The 17038-nt window shown below is 52.1% G+C and overlaps 3 non-coding genes across 3 annotated transcripts; all 3 read right to left on the bottom strand.

Moving 5' to 3' along the window:
• Positions 1–4980: 4980 nt before the first annotated feature.
• On the bottom strand, positions 4981–5052 carry TRNAG-UCC (transfer RNA glycine (anticodon UCC)). Its single transcript has one exon. It is a non-coding gene; the product is annotated as a tRNA-Gly (tRNA).
• Positions 5053–8442: 3390 nt separating this feature from the next.
• On the bottom strand, positions 8443–8514 carry TRNAM-CAU (transfer RNA methionine (anticodon CAU)). The gene has a single exon. It is a non-coding gene; the product is annotated as a tRNA-Met (tRNA).
• Positions 8515–10069: 1555 nt separating this feature from the next.
• Positions 10070–10151, bottom strand: TRNAS-AGA (transfer RNA serine (anticodon AGA)). The gene has a single exon. It is a non-coding gene; the product is annotated as a tRNA-Ser (tRNA).
• Between the last annotated feature and the right edge of the window lie 6887 nt (positions 10152–17038).

The following is a 17038-nucleotide window of genomic DNA, read 5'->3' as shown; positions in this document are numbered from 1 at the left end:
AGAAGCAGCATTGCTGAGGGCTTTCCTCATCCATCCCTGGGATCTGCAGGACCGAGCAAGGTGGGAGGAGTGTCTGGGAGCAGCAAGAGCAGGGCCCAGTCTCTGAAGGTCTTGCAAAGAGGTGGAGGGACTCCCCACTTCAGGGGCTGGAGCACGGGGAAAGGGACAGCCCTTTCCCATGCAGATGCTGTGCCGCTGCAGGAGGAGGGATGTCCCTTCTGGGGCTGAGACAGCGTTTCTCCAAGCAATGGAGGGTCTTCCTGGGGCTCTGCTAGTCTCACCCAGCACTCGGGGAGAAAGGGTTCTGGTCCAGTGGGTTGTGTGGGCCAGTGCCCACAAGGCAGCTTCCTTGCTTGGGGCATTTTGTCCTTGGTTTCCTTCCTGGCAGCACTGCCTGCTGGGGCTGCCCGTGGTCCCCAGTCTGTTTGCTTCCTGTCCCCATCCAATATCAGGGAGGGTTGTTAAATGATCCTGAGAGCGAGATTAAGACACAAACGAGGTCATATGCTGTACAACCTTATAGCTTTTATTTCCTACAACAACCAATAACTGCAATAGAACAGAGGGAGGAAGAAGAAAAAGAGGCAGACCTAAGCAAGAGAACGGAAGAGAGGTAGCAAGACTAGTTACCACCAGCATGAAGCCAGCAACGTCCCGCTGAGTTGGTTCCGACGCCCGTGATGGAGGGTTGGGTTCTTCTGCTGCCTGTCAGGTGTCTTTCCTTCAGTTTCAGGTGTCACAGTCCTTCCGATGTCTTCCAGTTTCGGGTCTTCCGCCCACGAGAGGGGAGTACACAGTTCTTTTATTGTCCCAGTCCCCACAATTTCTCTGAAAAGTCCACCCATTTCCACAGAACTCATGACCCTATCGGGCAAGCACAGCTCGGCAGGCGCGGATATGGTGGTTTCTTCGGGGACGTCTTGTGCGTACTCCCCTACAACAACAGGATGTTGAGGCAGCAGCAATGTCGAGTCAGCAAGTCAGCACAGTCCCTCACACTTCCCCAAGGTCACGGTAAATGTTCTGTCCACTATAGCCATCGATGCAGCCACCGACACTTTGTGCCCCCCTTACAGGCTTCAATGGGCAGTCAGAGATCTCCCAGAGCTCCCCAGCCCCTGGGAGCTGCAGCTCAGGCCAGGCTGGCTCATGCAGGAGGCCAAGCCACTCCTGTGTCCTGCACTCCCAAGGACTTCCTGGCCAAGGGCAGGCCTTGGCAAGCCAGAGAGCTACCTTCATATAGCAGAAGCCCCCTCACTGTCTATTCTCCAGGCTGAACAATCCCAGCTCCTTCAGCATCTCCCTCAATCCTGACACGCTCTGGCATGCTCTGATACCACCCTGTGCATGTCCCCTCTTCCTCTTCCTCTTCCTGTGTGCACAGGAGGACCTCTTCTGTGGCTCATACTTCCTGACTGCGGTCCTTCTGAAAAATGCCACCAGTGCTCGTGCAGCCTGGGGTGGGATTGTGTGAGGATGCCTCTGTCCTGTCAGCAGTGTTGGAGAGAGCCTGCCATGCCCCTGTTGGCCTCTTACTGGTGGGCCTTTACTCCCACCTGTCCCTCTTCCCACTGGTGCTGTCCGTGTTTGCTGGTGAGGAACTGCCAGCTCAGGGAAACTTTCTGGGTTGAAATCCTGCTGGTCAATGCCACATCCTGGATTGCCACCAACAGAGTGTGCCACTGGGCCTGAAAGAGGGAAGGATGCATCGCAGGGGCTCTCCAGCTTTGGGAGCAGAGGGCAGAGGAGCTCCCTGATGACTAAGGAGAGGGAAAAGTTGCCCCATCTCCAAAACGGGGGAAGAAGGACTATCTGGGGAACCAAGGAAAGGTGATGATAAACTGGAGCAAGTTCCACGGAGGATCCCTAGGATAGTCAGGGGCAGGGGGCTCTGGCCTTGTGAGGAGAGGCTGAGGACCCAAGGCTTGCTCAGCTGGGAGAAGAAAATGCTTAGCGGGGATCTAATAGGAGCCTCCTGGTGCCTACTCCAGGAGGCTACTGCGATGGCTGGAGGATGAGCGCCATGGTCAGAAGTTGAGCAGGCAGGTTGTGACTGGCTACACAAACACAAATGATCACCCGGAGGGTGCCTAAGCATGGGAACAGGGGTCCAGAGAGGCTGTGAAACGTCTGTCCTCAAGGTATTTTATGACCCGAAAGGACAAAGCACTGATCAGCTGGTGGGAGCCTGCCAGAAGCAGGAGGATGCACTCTCTGACTCCCTGAAATGCCTTCCAACCAGAAGGCTTGTTGGAGGGGAAAGTGGAAGCAGGGAGAGAGGATTTTGTGGGTGAATGTTTGAAGAATGCCAAAAGCTGCACATTGCAGGGGAGAGGAGAGGCATGCAGAATGTGACTTTTGTAGGGGAGAGTGGAAAAGTGGAGTTCCCCAGGGGCTCTCCTCCTTCCATGATTCTGTTCTAGGCCTACCCACCTGCTACTGGTGGGGCAGCATGGGTATTGAGGATTTCTTGGCTGAGCAAGGACATGTGAGCAATCCAGCCTTTAGCTGGGAACGAAGCATAAGCATTCAAAGTGCTGAAGCGGACAAGGACGCTGTGTCCTTGTACGCTGGCAAAAAGGAAGATAAGAAGAGCCTCACAAACAACTCCTGGATGCCAAAGAATGAGATAAGCAACCGCAAGATGCCTCATGAAGAATCTTGAGCAGCCAATAAAGGATAAGATAGCGGCGCGTGAAATGGGATATTGTACCAATCAGAGCATTGTATAAGGCGCGTGCGTAAGCAGATAGGGTATATAACTGTGCTGAAAGTTGTAGTAAATGGGCTTCACTTGATCACATTGGTCTGTGTGTGATGTCCCCTGTGGATCCTCCACCGCACATGGGTATGCCCATTTCTCCTTCTACAGGAGCTGGGACTGCAGCAAGACCTGGTCAGCAGGCTGAGCAGAGCCCCCAGAGGGGCAAGAAGCCTCCACTGAAGAGAGAGGCCAAGAGAGAGAAGCCATGAAGGGGGGCAGCCAGAGAGAAGAGCCTGTCAGGAGTGGGACTCGAAGCCATGCCTCCCAGGGAGGCTGCAACCTGAATGCAATGCCTTAGACCACTCCGCCATCCTGACCCGCTGCTGCTGCTGCTGCTGGTCCGTGCCCTGCAGCTGCCAGAGCCAGCCCACCTCAGCCAGCCTCCTCCTGGCACTGCTGCAGGGGGAGCTGTATCCTGGGAGCACCCTTGCCTTGCTCCCACCAAGGGCTGTGGACTGGCGACTGCAGCTCCTACACTCGCTTCGTACCACATGGAACCGGCGTACCCAGCACAGGGGCAGCACACTTCCGACACATCTCCCAAAGCCCAAGGCACTCCTTCAGGGGAGCAACCAAAGGAACCATCAGTGAATTACGGCTCTACGCATGCCAATGTCCTGTGAAGGGCTCCAGGCACACGTCTACCTTTCCCGTGACTTCCTCCATTCCCTCCAGAGCCTCAGGGGATGGCAAGCCAAGCACTTGGCCTGCAGTGCTGCCTGTGACAGTCTGACAAATTATAGTCAATGTCTCAAACATTCGTTGAAGAACTTTGGTGAAGAAAACGGCCTCTGTGAAAACGCTGGAGTTTTGTGAACAGGACAATGTGGCCGAAGGAGAGGGCCCCTTGGAGGGTGGGACTGCGCTTTTCCAAATCCGCAAGTCCTTATCTTAAGTGACCAGGAGAAGGAGCACAGCATATGCGCCTTGTGGAAGAAGGTCCCACGGAAGTTGGGACTGTGCTTCTATCTTAAGCGGTCATGCCAGAAGAAAAAGAGAGGCAACTCTGTAATGACCCCCCCCCCACCAAAGCTCTCCAACCGATTCCAGAGGACCCTGGGAATGGGTCTGTGCATGTCAAGACCATTGACTAACACACTATAAAAGAAGGGAGAACGAGTCCTCGGCGTGCGCCCTCTGGACCTTGATCTCTACACTGGCTGTACCAACGCTGGACCCAGGAATGGTGAAACCCTTTTCTTCTCTCTCTCTTTCTTTCTTTCTCTCTCTCTCCCTCTTTTCCTTCTCTCTTTTCCACAGTCCCTACACCTCATCCTTTTAAACATAAACCGTTGACCAAGTCTGAGAACAGGAGTGGATCTAGCCGCCCCTGGGGTCCTTTTTGAGAAGGAGTCCAGAAAGCAAGGGGGTCTGCTCTGAAACTCGTGACTCAACGGGAGGGCTCTCCTTCTGATATCTTTCATGTTTCTTTTTCCATTTCTTTTTCTACACCTCCCCTCTCTTCTCAAACAGCGGCTTAATGACATGTTGCAAGGTTCATATTAACAAGTTCATGTGTACTTGGACAAAGTTAGATAGGTTAAATAAATGTTGATTGTTGTTTGAACTCCCCTGGTGTCGTTTCACCTTAATTCTGACAAAGGAAATCCACAAACCTGAGTTGCTCCAACTTTGGGATGCAACACTGCCTCATGGACAGTTCCTGGGGCAACAAGGGTGCTTCCTTCTTCCCTCCTCGGAGCTGGGAAGGCTGGGCAAGGAGGGCTGTGCCACACCAACCTCGGGGTCAGTGCTGTGCCGATCTCGAGGAGCCAGTCTGTGGGAAAGGGGCTGGAGAGTCATGGTGAAAGCACAGAGGATGCGCCAAGTGCAGAGCAACGACTGAGCTCCCCCATTCCTGTGGGGAAGAGGCTCACTTACTGCCCATGACGTAGAGGAGGAAGGAGGGCACAGATCTCTCTGGGACTTGTTGCTTCATGGAAGGAGGTAGACTGTAAGGCATCTCAGGTGGTCACTAGTCCAAATGCCTGCCTAAAGCAGGGCTAGCCCCAAAGCTAGAGCAGGTGACTCAGTGCCTGAGCCCCACTGAAACTTGAGTGTGACACCCAGGCATGGAGAATCCCAAGGTTCTCCGGGCACCTGCTGCAGTGCTTCAACACTGCCTGAGAATCTCAGAATGGTACAAAGCAGCCCCTGCAGCCCGCTGTTGCTAAATGGGGAAGGCACTGTGGAGCCAGGCAGAAGAAAAGTTGGTCTGCGTTGGCCAGGAATCGAACCCGGGTCAACTGCTTGGAAGGCAGCTATGCTCACCACTATACCACCAACGCTCCTGCATGCACTGCTGCCTCCCGCTCCTCCAGCCCAGAGCCTGGCCTCCCTCCTGCTCCTCTATGTCCCACTCTTGCCTGCCTCCTGCTCTGCCAGGTCACCAACTGCCCTCTTGCCTGCTCCTCCGCTTCACAGACTATCCCGCCTCCTCCTTCCAGCCCCCTGCACACATACACACGACCTCAACCTGCTGGCACCTGGGTGTGCTTCTCTGCCTGTGAGCTGTTGGCTACGGAAACTCCAGCTGCTGGCTGCTGGTAATGGTCACGCTCCCCATCTGCGTTCGCATGTGGGCCAGCTGCGCACGTGCTATGCAGGTGCATGTGCGTTTGTGGGTACGTACCTGTGGTGGTTTAAGCACAGACAAACGCCCACCCAGCTGCTCACTACTTTCCCCACCCGCAGGGCGATGCAGAGCACTGAAAACACAATGAGAAATCTCATGGCTCAAGATAAACACACGGACATGGCTTAGCAAAAACTCTTGTGGGAAAATCAGGCTTGACTTGGGCAAAATCAATTCTTGGACACTTAAAGCAGATGCAAGTAGCGAGAAACAAAAAGACAAACATAAAACACCGCCTTTCCTCTCCCCTGTGCCGGGACAACTTCAGTGCTTCACACCAGACTCCTTTACCTGTCCAAGCAGGATGTGTCTCTGCTCTTACCCACTCTTTTTTTTCCTCCCACCTCTCTCTGCCCGGCATTTTCTGCCCTTTCTGGAATATGTTTTCACAGAGGGGCCACCAATGTTGACGACGGCTCAGCTGTCTTGTGCGGTGGGTCCGCTGCGGAGCTGGAACTGGCTGTGTCTGACACAGGGCAGCCCGTTATCTCTTCCCACAGAGGCCATTCTGCAGCACCCCCTGACTCCTCCACTACCAAAACCTTGCCATGTGTAGCCAATACAGTGCCCATGGGGAATACCAGAGGGCATAACGCTGAGGTAGCGCGGTCGGAGGCTGCCCCAATCAGAGTCACAGTCAGGCTGTCCTGGGCTAATGTGTGGTTGCATGATGTAGCCTTTGGTTGAATTAAAAAGGCACAGCAACCAGCCTGGGTTTCTTCCTAGGCACTGGATATGTCCGTAGCTTGTAGACATGTGTAGTAGTAGCTCAGCAATCAGTAAGCAATTTGTGTTGCAGGACTCCGCGCATTACCTGTTCCTGGGCTAAAACCTGCCTTGTGCTGCCACTGGTTTTGGTGATGGATGATTGCTTTGGTGAATGCCCATGCCGGCACTGATGAATGATGAAGTACACGTGACCGGGACGTACCTTCCCCTGCATACACGGGGGGCACCATTTTCTTTCAGCTGCCATTTTCTTAACAAGCACCATAACCACCATGTTTTCCTACTGCTCTGTGATTGGCTGACAGCCATTTCTGGACCCCGTTGTACCCACCTGCTCTCAGGCAGACCTGTGATTGGCTGCCAGGACCAGCCAACCCTACCTGTGTACCCAGAAGCACATCGGGCAAGGAAGCCCCCACTCACTAAACAAAGGGAAGAGGCAACTTCTGACAGCGTCATTCCCCGTGGGCTCTCCTACTGCTTTGTGATTGCCGGACAGCCATTTTTGACACTGTCATGCCCGCATGTTCTCAGATCTCCCTCTCAGGGACTGTTCACTTCCTTTGGACCAAGAAGTGTTTGGATATAAAAAGATATACCGTGCAGTGGTATCCACTCTGGAATGAAGACGAGCACTTAGCACAAGCGCTATTCCTGTGGATGGCCCATTGCCTGCAGAGCCAGAGGCCACCTCACAGTCAACATGCAAGCGATCTTCTGGCTTCTGGCCAGTCAGGTACTCAGGTAGCAGGGAGCTCACCTGCAGATACCTGTGCTATCTTCCTGCTGCCAGCACGCGAAGCACTTCCAGGAAGAAAGACCCATAGAAGAGGCCACTCTCCATTATCTTTGAAAGGTCGTGACAACTGGGAGAGGTTCCTGAGTCCTGGAAGAAAGTCATTGTCACTCCTATCTTCCCAAAAGGCACAAAGGAGAATGGGGGCAACAGCAGGCTGGTCTGCCTCACCTGGATCCCTGGGAAGGGGAAGGAGCAACTCATCCTGGAAACCCTTTGCACACCCATGAAGAGCAAGAATGCGATTGGTCTTGTTTTCATTGCATTCTACTCCTAGCTCATTTCTGTCAGACTGTGCTTTTCTGGTTTTCGGGGGGGTTCGGGAGGTGTGTGTGTGTGTGTGTGAGAGGGGTATTTGCTAGGAGATCTCAAGCTGCACTAGCCAGTGAGGAGAGTGGATTGGCATCAGGGACTGCCCAGGGTTGGAGCAGGACACTGGACAAACCAGGCCTGGGCTGCAGGCATGGATTCTGCACAGACCTGTGGTACAGTCTAGGGTTCAGAGCACCTGCTGATGTGCACGTGGGAGTGAGGGGGTGGGTGTCCAGCACTGAATTCCAGTCCTGAGCAGCCAGAAGAGAGGGAAAGACTCGGGCTATGTGTGTGCTTTGTCTTGTAGTGAGCAATAAAAGACAAAGAAAACACCGCCATGCCTCCCAATTTTTCCAGGCTCAGCTGCACTCCTTCACTGCAGACTACTCCAGCATGGGTTCTCCCCATGCTGCGCTTCTGAACAGGAAAATCTCTTTCAGCGTGGGCTCTTCCACAGGCTTCAGGCCCATCAGGGGAAGTCTTCACTGGCGTGCCTTCTCCGCAGGTTGCAGTTCCTTCAGGAGTATCCACCTGCTCCAGCCAGCACGGGTGCCCTGGGTGCCACAAGCTTTGCAGATGGCTCAGTGTTGTGGAGGCCCCTGGAACCAGCTGTGTGTGTGGTGCAGGGCAGCCCCTTAGCTCTTCCCCACAGAGGCCACCCTGCAGCAGCCCCTCTCCCCACCACTGCCAACACCTAGCCACGTATGGCCAATACAGTGCCCACTGGGAATACCTACTCAGCCCTGCTCCTGGCTGGAGCTGCGAGTGAGCACGGCAGCAAACAGACTAGGATGGAGAAACCCCCCAGATGGTCAAGCTGATTGCGCTGGTGTTTGCCAAAGTAGCAGCAGCCTTGTCCTCCTCCTCCCCACCTGCAGATTCCTGGAGGTCCCTGCTTGCGGCTGGGAAGTTGGGATTGAGCTGCCGGATGGGAAGGGAGAAATGCCTGTGTCCCCAGGCCACCCACTTCCTTGTGGGGGGAGCTCTGCCTGCTGCTCCACAGCCACCCGTCTGCCTTGGCGAGGGGCACTATGGGAGTGCTGGCTCCTAAGAAGGCAAAGGAGAAAGAAGGTGGCAGTGGCAGAGAGAAGGGGCTGAGGGAACAGGAGGGCCGTGGCCATGGGTGCCCAGAGAGCTAGAGCAGTGCAGGTCAAAAGTTGCTGGGAGAGGCAGCAGCTGTCAGGAGGAGGGAAAAAAAGGGCCAGTTAGCAGAGGATGGTTTCGATCCATCGACCTCTGGGTTATGGGCCCAGCACGCTTCCGCTGCGCCACTCTGCTCCCCCCAGCACCTCTGCCGGCACCTCCCACGGCCCTGCCTGATGCTCCCTGGCGCTGCCAGCCCTCATGCCTCTTTCCCTTCCTCTGTCCTGTGCCCTCACGCGGGCCAGAAAATGGGCTCTCTGGAAAGTTCACCTCCTTTGGGCCTGGGGGGGCAGCTCAAGGGCCTTGCCTTGCCCTTCTCCCCACATCTCCTGCCCATAACCCTGCATGGGGACTTTCTTCTTGGTCACCCAAGCTGGCTCTGCAGGCACTGGAAGAAACCCCGGAGCGAGGGGGCAGCCTTGTTGCTTTGCAGGGCAGACGGGAGCTGCTCTCCAGCGAGCTCAGGAGGGCTGCCACCCTGCCCAGAAAGCCAACGCCCAGGGGGCTGTGGGATTGTGCCCGGTGTCAACATCCGTTCTTTGCCAGCCGAGGAGGGAGACAAGGACGCTTAGCATTACCAAGCGTAGAATTACCAAGGGAATTAATCCTCCTAATTTGGCTGTGCATGTAGTGGTGGCCCAGCCTAATGCATGGAGGACCCCGAGATAGAGGAAAGCAGGGTTGGTATATGTTTACAATACAGTTGTGTCGACCAATCAAATTACTCATGTTAAGGGGTGGGCTAATCAGTTACTATTGCTCCCCAAATCAGTATGTGCTTCTCCCGGGCAGGTGGTGTGGACAGATGCTCGGTGGGGTGTTAATCTTCATTGTTCTAAACCAACGTCCTGTGCAGGTGGAGGGGCTTTATACTCGATTTACGTTGATTGCTGTTCTGGCCGTGGCTGTATACCCGGGTCTTTTTTGAAAGATCAGTCTTCCATTGGTTTATCATCTGCAACCAGTTTAGGTTGGGTCGTCAGGTGACGTTGATGCTGAGGTAAAAGCCCTTAGTCCTAGGCAGTGTTCGTTCTTCTAAGCAAGTTGTCTAGCAGTTGGCGCCTTGCCTTTCACACCAGCGGTGAGGGCCTTGCCCTGCCAGTGCTGTGCTGTGCTGTGCTCCCCCATTCTGTAGCTCATAGTTGGCGCTGGCCCCTTCTCTTCCCCCCACCCCCACCCCTTGCCTGCTGCTCCACACCAGTCTGCCTTTGTGAGACCTAAAGTGAGGGGCACTTTGTGAGTGCTGGCAAGATCTCAGATCCAGGAGGTGCCTCCCCTTCATCTTTAGCAATGAGGGCCATGCTGTGCAGGCTGTCTTTGGAGGTGAGCTGCTGTAGGTTCAGGCCTAGGGAGGACAGACAGCTGGTAGGGTTGTTCTGCATGAGGTCTGAGGTGAGATCAGGCTCTTAAGTTCTGCTCAGGAGCCAACAACGTTGGACCACTTGTCATGGCTGGTACTCGGCACTGGTCCATTCTCTTCCCCAACATGCCTCCCTTGCCAACGGGAGCAGGATTTCCTTTTCATCCAGGAATTTTGGGGGGGGGGGGTGGGTGGGTAGGGGAGCGAGGACAAGTGCTGTAGGCAAGGGGCTTTCACTGTCTCCCTGGGCACCAGGCACAGTGTGGAGCTGAGTCCCACTGCTGGCTGCAGCGTGGTCAATTGCAGGGAGCCCAAAAGGGGACTGCGCCCCGTAGTTGGCAGGATTCGAACCTGCGCGGGGAAACCCCAATGGATTTCTAGTCCATCGCCTTCACCACTCGGCCACAACTACCTGCTCCAAGCCTCTCTGCCCTGCTGATCACGTGCCCTGTGCAATGACACCCGGCTCCCTGGGAGTTTCAGGGCTAGGCTCCACTCAAAGATTTGCGGTTGGGACCTGCACTGAGCATGATGGGCACCTGCTGCCAGCCTTGCAGAGGCCTTGAGAGGCTTAACCCCAGGGGCTACAGCTGAAGCTCCCAGCGCCTTGTCCTCAGCCGGGCATCTGGGATATCCTGCCACGGGAGGGGGGGATGGTTTCACCCCCCAGCTGGTGTCTCTGCTGCTTCCAGGGAAGAAGAGAAGGCAGCTGTGTGGAGACAACCAGCGTGAGGTGAGATATTAGACCCCACTTTGCTTCTCAGATTTATCTGAGGGGGCCTCCAAGCCTGCTGTGAGCACTACGGTGGGGACACTGCTGCAGGGCAGATGGTGATCTCCCGGCAGCACTTCCAGCCTCTTGGGGACTTAGGGCGGTGTCAGCCCTTGAACAAAGACCATGACCGCCGTGCAGGTTGTTGGTGTGTAGGGGCAATGGTTTGCGAGAGTGGGAGAGATCCATGGAAAGGGCGAGGTAGAGACTGGCTGAGCAAAAGGGTGGAGGGGCAAAGGGAGAATAAATGGGGGTGTGGGTGACTTAGAGGGAGACTGGGGAGAGCTTGATTTGGTGGAATAGGTACGTGCAGAGCTTTTTTCCACCACTGCAAGCATTGTCCAGTTCCTGAGCATGGACCAAAATATCAAACGATCCACAAAAGCGGTAATTTACACCACCAGATGAAAGTGGCTCCCCTTCTGTCTTGGCTCTGGAGCAGGAAAATGGCATTAAGGAGGCAGTGTGGAGGGGGTGCACCTGGCAGTGTCTGACTGCATGCAGAGTGTATTAGGTCTGGCTGAGATGGAGTTAATACTCCCCATAGCAGCCCTCATAGCGCTGTGCTCTGCATTCAGTAGCTAGAAAGGTGTTGGTAACCCACCAGTGTTTTGGCTACTGCTGAGCAGTGCTGGCACAGCATCAAGGCTGTCTCTCCAACATTCTTGCCCCCCCCTCAATGGCAGGCTGGGACAAGGCAAGATCTTGGGAGGGGACATAACCAGGACAGCTGACCTAAACTAACCAAACAGATATTCCATACCATATGATGTCAGCTGAGATATAAAAGCTAAGTAAAGGGAGACGGAAGGGGGGCATTTTTGTCTTCCGGAGCAACCACTATGCGTCCTGAAGCCCTGCTTCCCAGGAAGTGGCTAGACATCGCCTGCCGATGGGAAGTAGAGAATAACATCATTTGTTTTTCTTTGCTTTCGCGCGCAACCTTTGCTTTCACTTTATTAAACTGTCCTTATCTTGACCCACGAGCCTTTTGTTCTATTTTCTCCCCCCTGTCCAGCTGAGAAGGGGGAGTGATAGAGTGGCTTTGGTGGGCACCTGGCATGCAGCCAGGGTCAACCCACCACACAGAGCAAGGGTGGGAGGTGGTTGCAGTCGAGAGGCTGAGCATGAGGAGTGGCTTGAGGAAGTGTGTGTGCAGGGGGCTGGAGGGAGGAGGCCAGCCAGTCTGTGGAGTGGAGGAGCAGGAGGCTGGCCAGGCTCTGATCTGGAGGAGCAGGAGGCAGCACTGCCCACAGGTGCATTGCTGGAATATTAGTGAGCACAGCTGCTTTCCAAGCCGTTGACCCAGCTTTGATTCCTGGCCAAGGCAGACAGACGTCTCTTCAGGCTGGCTCCAGGGTGGGTGCCTTACATCTTCTGCAGGCAGGCTCTTGTGCTCAGAAAATGCCCAGCTTTCCCCTGGGGTTTCAAGCCAGTCCCCTTGCCTCCTTGCAGCCTTGAGACCAACTGAGGCCAGTGCTTTTTGCCTGTTGGGAGGGCTCCGGGCTGGGCTCCTCACTGCAGTGGTGGTACAGGAGCCAGGAGGGAGGCTTTTTTTGGCCTGGCACAGAACTGCACCTGCTGCTGCTGCTGGTGGTTGCACCTGGCAAGAAAAGCATGCTGCCATGGCAGGGTACAGATGAAGATCAATAATGCCTAGGTGGTGGTCAAGGGACATGTGATAAACTTACGTGTTTGTTGATCAAACCTGTTCTGTAAGCCTTGCACAATGTGTTCGTTTTTGCAAGGCAGTTTTAGCCTTTGCAAGCAGGTTCGGTTGGAAACTTTGTAACTGCAATGTCTTGCTAAGTGAACAAGCTGTATTAGCTTTCAATGCCTCATGAGGAGGTATTTTACAGTACGCATGCTCCAGATGACAAGAAACACAGAAGAAGACTACAGCCTTCATCCCAGGACTCCCCCAGCAACAAAGCGTGCAATCGCAGAAGATACTAAACAAGCCCACGTGGGCCCAGACTCTGGACTCTAACCTGGCAACAAAAAAACTATAAAAAGGGGACGCTGAAGGTGGGGGGGGGGAGGGCGCACCGTTGGTAGAGCGGAGACTCCCCGGCCGCCCAGCGCTGTTTTGCCTGTTTGCCGCTTGCTTCAATAAACTTTGATTGGATTACCCATGGGCTGGTGTACAATTTTTCGTCGCCGCTTATAACAAATTTGGTGCCGTGACTCAGATAAGGTTAACTTGGTTCGGAATCTAAACTCTGGGGAGGCGCCCCATCCTTGTATGGCCCCGGAGTGGACGATATCCTTTCCAAGACCCTTACCTCCGAACCCTAAATTTGGCAAGCAGGCAAAAGAACACTGCAGTACCCCGTAATTTTCGTGCACGAAGATCCGGACAAAGACTCCAGGTTAAGTGAGTATTGAAAGCGTTCTCGTTCGGTCGGGGTGGGTTTCCCGAAGTGCGCATGAACGAGACGCTCCCGGAAGGAGCGAAGTGAGTGCGGACCCTCTTGTAGTGCAGTTCTCATTGCCCGCAAGGGCGTGAGCCACGAATGAGGGGTGCGTGTGTGTGTGTGTGTGAGAAGGCACTTTGGAAGATGGGGCAGAAGAAAAGCAAGCCTTCTGACTCCATGAGGGGCCCCAAGGTGAGGTTACCCGACATACCGCCAGACAGCCCTCTAGGATTAATGATTGCCCATTGGGATGACTGGCCACCCAGACAAGGCAAAAGCAGAGAAAAAATGATATATTATTGCATGCAGGTGTGGGGTGGTAAACAAATCAGAAGAGATCGGGTATTTTGGCCTGTTTTTGGGACATTTGAGGATTGGATATGTCAGGCCCTAAACATATATGTAAATTCTAAGGAACCCTTTAGTTTAGAAGAGAGTGAATATGCTAGTTTATGGATAAGATTAGATACCCGAATCCATGTGTTCGCTCTAAGTGAAAAGAATCATAGGAAAAAACCTAAAAACCTCGAAGAGCTTCCCACACCTCCTCCCCCTTATGTTCCCCCTGAACTCGCGCCTGGCCCAACCCCCCCCTTCCTCCTTTCCCCCGACAGTCCCAGACCCAGACTTAGGCTCTCCTAGTTCCCCTGAAGAGATTCGGAGGATGACAAGGAGTCAGACTAGGAGGAAAGAGCAGTCAGAGGAAAGACTATACCCCTTAAGAGAAATAGCTATGGGGGGCCCACAACCTGGCATGGGATTTGTGCCGGTACCCTTGAATTCCGGAGATATAAGGGAATTCAAGAAGGAGATGGGGAACCTTTTAGAAGACCCCTTGGGAGTATCCGAAAGGTTAGACCAGGTTTTGGGTCCTAATGTATATACCTGGGAAGAGTTGCAGGCAGTTTTAGGTATACTATTCACAGTAGAGGAAAGGGAAATGATTCGAAGAGCAGGAATGAGAGTTTGGGATCAGCAACACCAACACGGTCCAGGCGCAGATATTAAATGGCCACTACAGCGGCCAAACTGGGATAACCAGAATGCGGAACATAGAACCCATATGGCAGCTCTGCGTACTATAATTGTTCAAGGCATTCATTAAGGAATCTGTTCCCCGAGGACAGAATATTAACAAAGCATTTAGTGAACACCAGAAGAGAGATGAGACCCCCCACTGAATGGTTAGAGAGATTGAGAAAGAATCTGCAGCTCTATTCCGGGCTGGATCCTGCCACTCCGGTGGGGCAAGCCCTGTTAAAAACTCAGCTTGTGGCGAAATCATGGGTAGACATTAGAAAGAAACTGGAAAAGTTGGAAGATTGGCAGGAGCGAGGATTAGATGAGCTGTTGAGGGAAGCTCAGAAAGTGTATGTAAGAAGGGAGGAAGAGATTCAGAAGAAGCAGGCAAGGCTTTTGGTGGCAGCTGTCCGAGAAGGACAGAGAGGAATAGCATCCTGTATGGGGGGATGTAGTGCCCAAGGGCCAAAAGAAAGTCCTCAGGGAAGCCAGGGTGACATAAAGAATTCGAGACAGATTGAGTGTTTCACTGTCAAAGGAAAGGACACATGAGGAGGAATTGCAGAAAGCGTATACAGGATGAACGAATGTTTAAAGAAGATTAGGGGGGTCAGGGGCTCTATTTGCTGGGGACCTCTAGGAAAACAGAGCCCTTGATAAAATTAAAATTAGGTCCCCAGCATCAAGAAGTAGAGTTCCTTGTGGACTCTGGGGCAGAAAGATCTACTGTCCAGTTAGTGCCCCGAGGATGCACACTGTCCTCGGAGAAATTACAAGTAATAGGAGCAAAAGGGGAACCGTTTCAGGTACCAATAATAAAAGGAGTGGAAATAGAAACTCCATCTCAAATTGGAATAGGATCCCTTTTGTTAGTACCTGAAGCAGAATACAATTTATTAGGAAGAGATCTAATGATTGAGTTAGGAATTAACTTAGAAATAAAGAACAGAGAAATAGCGGTAAAATTGTGTGTTTTGACAACAGAGGATGAAGCTAAAATCAGTCCTGAAGTATGGTATACCCCGGAGTCAGTAGGACGATTAGACATTGCTCCCTTTGAAGTCACCATTAAGAACGCAGAAGTTCCAATTAGAGTCAAACAATATCCCATGTCACAAGAGGGCAGATATGGACTACAACCAGTGATCGAAAGGTTGTTGCAGCAGGGATTATTAAAAACTTGCATGTCACCACACAATACCCCCATTCTGCCCATAAAGGAATCGGACGGGTCCTACCGTTTAGTACAGGATCTAAGAGAAGTGAATAAGAGGACTATTACTAGATTCCCAGTGGTAGCCAATCCATATACTTTACTAAGTCAACTCTCCCCTGAATTAAAATGGTATAGTGTAATAGACTTAAAGGACGCATTTTGGGCCTGCCCTCTAAAGGAGAAGTGTAGGGCTTCTTTTGCCTTTGAGTGGGAAGATCCTGAGACCCATAGGAAACAACAATTAAGATGGACTGTACTCCCACGAGGGTTTACAGAATCACCAAATTTGTTTGGGCAAGCTCTAGAACAAGTATTAGAAACTTTTGAATCAAACCCAGAAGTGACTTTAGTGCAGTATGTAGATGATCTGTTGTTAGCTGGGGAAGATCAGGAGGCTGTTAGAAATGAGAGCATTAGATTATTGAACTTTTTAGGCCTAAAGGGATTAAAGGTTTCAAAGTCTAAATTGCAGTTTACTGAAGAGGAAGTAAAATACTTAGGACACCGGCTAAGTAAGGGAACTAAGAAATTAGATCCTGAGCGAGTGAATGGTATTTTATCCCTCCAGGCACCAACAAGTAAGAGACAGATAAGGCAATTGTTAGGACTTTTAGGGTACTGTAGACAATGGATCGAAAATTATAGCAGCAAAGTGAAGTTTTTGTATCAGAAATTAGTAGGGGTAGGATTAATAAAATGGACTCAGGAGGACGAACAGAGTCTAGAAAGCCTCAGAGCTGACCTTGTAAATGCTCCGGTGTTAAGTTTAGCCGATATTAGACGACCGTTTTATTTGTTTGTGAATTCAGAGGGAGGAACAGCCTTTGGGGTATTAACCCAAGAATGGGCTGGAAGAAAGAAACCCGTGGGCTATTTTTCCAAATTATTAGATCCGGTTAGTAGGGGATGGCCTACTTGCCTACAAGCTGTAGTAGCCACGGCCCTTTTAGTTGAAGAAGCTGGGAAAGTAACTCTAGGAGGAGAATTGAAAGTGTATACGCCTCATAACGTACGGGGGGTATTACAGCAGAAGGCAGACAAATGGATCACTGACGCCAGGCTGTTGAAATACGAGGGTATCCTAATTCATTCCCCCAAGTTGGAGCTTGAAACAACTAGCCTGCAAAACCCAGCTCAGTTCTTATACGGGGAACCAAGCGAGAACTTAATTCATGATTGCATACAATTAATAGAACACCAAACCAAAATTAGAGAAGATTTGGAAGAAGAGGAACTACCGAATGGGTTGAAATTATTTGTAGACGGGTCATCACGAATGGTAAATGGGAAGCGAAGGTCAGGGTATGCGATAATAGATGGGACCACCCTAGAGGTAAAAGAATCTGGCCCCCTCGATGCGACCGTGGTCAGCCCAAGCTTGTGAATTATGTGCAGTACTAAGAGCTTTGCAGTTACTGGAAAATAAACAAGGGACAGTATTTACAGATTCCAACTATGCATTCGGGGTAGTTCATACATTTGGCAAAATTTGGGAAGAACGAGGGTTAGTGAACTCTCAAGGGAAAGGCCTAGTACATGAGGCCTTGATAAAACAAACTCTAAAGGCTCTAAGAGGACCTAAACAAATTGCAGTAGTACATGTAAAAGGCTATCAGAGGGGTATCAATAAACAAATAAGGGGAAATAATTTGGCTGACGAAGAAGCAAAGAAAGCCGCCTTACTAATCGTAAGGGAAGTGGAACAAACACAGACTCAAATAAAAGCCAATGGTATCGTGAGTTTTACCACTCAAGAAAAGGAGAAACTTAAACAAGCAAGAGTTATTGAAAAGGAAGGGAAATGGTTTCTCCCTGATGGAAGAGAAGTAATTCCAAAGCGGGTGGCATGGAAAATAATGAGAGAATTTCACAGG

This window comes from Haliaeetus albicilla, chromosome 12, assembly GCF_947461875.1.
Source record: "Haliaeetus albicilla chromosome 12, bHalAlb1.1, whole genome shotgun sequence".
NCBI classification, from domain to species: Eukaryota; Metazoa; Chordata; class Aves; order Accipitriformes; family Accipitridae; genus Haliaeetus; species Haliaeetus albicilla.
Note: the sequence above shows the minus strand (reverse complement) of the source record. Positions and strands in the feature narration are given on the sequence as shown.